This window comes from Pteropus alecto, unplaced genomic scaffold (genome assembly GCF_000325575.1).
Source record: "Pteropus alecto unplaced genomic scaffold, ASM32557v1 scaffold87, whole genome shotgun sequence".
Lineage (NCBI taxonomy): Eukaryota > Metazoa > Chordata > Mammalia > Chiroptera > Pteropodidae > Pteropus > Pteropus alecto.
In genome coordinates this window covers 9,190,881-9,193,759 of record NW_006443225.1, presented here as the reverse complement: position 1 = coordinate 9,193,759, position 2,879 = coordinate 9,190,881, and positions in this window count along the sequence as shown.

Below are 2,879 nucleotides of genomic sequence, written 5' to 3'. Positions count from 1 at the left end.
AATTATTTCGAAAATAATTTTGCTGTCCTCTCCCTCCACACTCACACACATATACACAGATTCTTATTTTCTGAAACTCTCCCTAAAAGTTCATTAATTGTTATATTCAGAGTGATATATTTTTGCTTAGTTATTTACATGGGAAGTAAACACAGAACCAAGAAATATCAGCGACTAGTAAGTTTTTAAATAAGATCATTTTAACCAGACTGACCTTGCCAGGCTACAAGTCTTAATAATTGTTCATATTCCGTGGAGAGATGGATAAGTGCAACAAGAAATGGGAGCGGGATCACATCAGGGCTGGTCTTTGTCTTCTGCCTATCGCTTTCCCACAAATAATGAACGAAGCAATAATATTTGGACAGTATTCTATTTATTCATAAGGCTGAAATCCAAACTGTAAAAAAGCATGCAATACGGAATGCTGTCGATGAAAATGAGATGTGGCTCCTTTAGTAACTGTACTTGCAGCATTTTACTGGGACCCCTGGCTTTTCCAAGAAACACTCCCGTGAGTCATTAAGGTTTTACGGGGACTCACCTTAGACTCTGAAGGTGTTCGTGCATGTTTGAACTAGTCAGTTCAATATTGTCTAATGATCGGGGTAAATTATGTCATTAAATGGACAATCTATGAAATAATTATCTTTGTTTTCAGTTTTACGCTAAAAAGTGTTAATTGAGTAAATAAAAATTTTGCAGACCTCTCTGGAATTAGCCATGATCGTGTGAGGAATAATGTGCATTTTCTATTCAGGATATAGCTGGACAAGAGAAAATACTCAATGGTTATAGTAGATAAGGGTTCGATACAGGTTACTGTTAGTTATTTGAGGTATAGTTTATGTTCTCGATTCCTAAATGTATTTATTTTTATAAGGAGAACATGACATATTATAGACTACACAGAAAGTAAATGTTTAGAGATAGACTCATGAAGCATTTTATTTCCCTTATAACATTTAGTGCTTATAAGAAAAACTAGAGGAATATTAGTAACAGGTAAAGGTACAACTATCTAATGATTCATCACTGAGTCAAATTTAAACACAAATATAAAGCACGTATTAGTTGAAGATTTTTTTTGTTTGTAAGAGAACATTTACTCCATATAACTTATTTCTAGGAACTAGACATTGTAGTTAACACAAAATGTGTGTCATTATTACCTAAAAACCCACATTTTTTAGTAATTGCTTTTGTCTCTTATGCTTAAATTCATGTTTAAATGATATGTACTTTCATTCCATAACTTCTAAGAACTGTCTGATATATTTAAAATTTTATAAATGTGTTGCTTTAAACTTTAAATGGAATGTTTTTAAGTATTTGAAATCACTTGAATTTTTTATGAGTCAAAAAGTTTACAGGAAGTAGTATTTTCTCCATGTTTTGAAACTAGGCATTTTTTTAAATCTTTTTATTTTGAACTTATTTTAAACTAACAGAAAAGCTATAAAATAGTATTCATTTTTAAAGAAGAAAGTCCTCAGACTACACAATACTTGCAAAAAATTAAGACTGGTCCTAAGACTTAGCCAGTGAAGATCATTTTCGACCTTTGGAGATGATCGTCCACAGTAACTACCCTATGGGACGATGTAGTGTAAATAGCAACTGAGTGGCAGAAACAGTGTGCACACCACCCAGGTCCTCCATAGTTCTGTTTTCATTAAGAAAAAAAAAAAATGTTTTCTAAATCTTAGAAAGTGCTTACTTTGTTGAGTAATTCCAGATCTTACTTAATTTTACTCTCTTGAGAAATCTACACTTTAAAGCTATGTATGCCTGATGCTTCTCCAAAAGAAAATTAAATTATCCCCTAACCCTGCTTCCTGATACTTGGGGCTTTTGATAGACAAATTTCCTTTTCTCCATGTGTCTTCATGTTTCTGTGGAGGCCTAGTTAGGAAAATCACTTTCTTTTCACGAAAGTATCAGATGGGGGCATAGGCTCAGCCTGGCACCTGAATTTGACCATAGCTCTGAAGAGAGACTGTACCTGGCAAATGTAGCTGTACTTACTTAAAGAGACAGTGTGTGATCTACCGTTTTGACCAGTTCGGTACATAATCTGAGGCTCTCCCATAATAAGCTATTATTTGTCTTCTCTTTTCAAAGAGTAGATGAAGGATATTTAACAAAGAAATCCTTATACCAAGTTCGTCAGTAATTGCCAGAGCAGATAAATGCATAAAATGAGGTTAGGCCATGAAGCACTTTTATGTTTAAATCTAAATTCTCATCTCTAAACATCTCTATTAACATAGCAAATTTGAGTTGCAACCATCCTCCTAATAAAATATGAAATCTGTTAAGATTGCAAAGCATTTGTAAATAATGGATCCTTTAAATATCCCTGAACTTTATTCTGAAACTTATAAGGAGAAATAATAATTGCTTTATATAACCACCAATACCATTTTAGCATTGATGAAGATGTTAATTTATGGTTGGTTAGCAGTTTATGGCTGTCATTAGTTTTTCAGTTTGGTCCACATTAGAAATCTATTTTTCTTTTTTATTTTAATCTGAGACAATTATATAAAGATATGGTTATGTTTTATCTAAAATGTATCATTCTACTATAGCATTTCAAATTATTCACAGATCATAGTTCTTATATGTGCATATATGAATTTAAAAATACAGCCATAAAAAGCTTGAAACAGATCATAAATTTGCTTCATATTTTATTGCATCTCTGAATCAGGTTGAGAAGACAAGGGCAACTATGGTCTTTGGGAAAGAATTAACTCTTTCGCCAGCTGGTGAGTAGAATGATATCACAGTGTGCATAATTAAAGCTAACTCCCCATCAAAGCATCCTGATGACTTGTAAGATAGGCTTGTCCATCATATATGGGGGGAGGGGT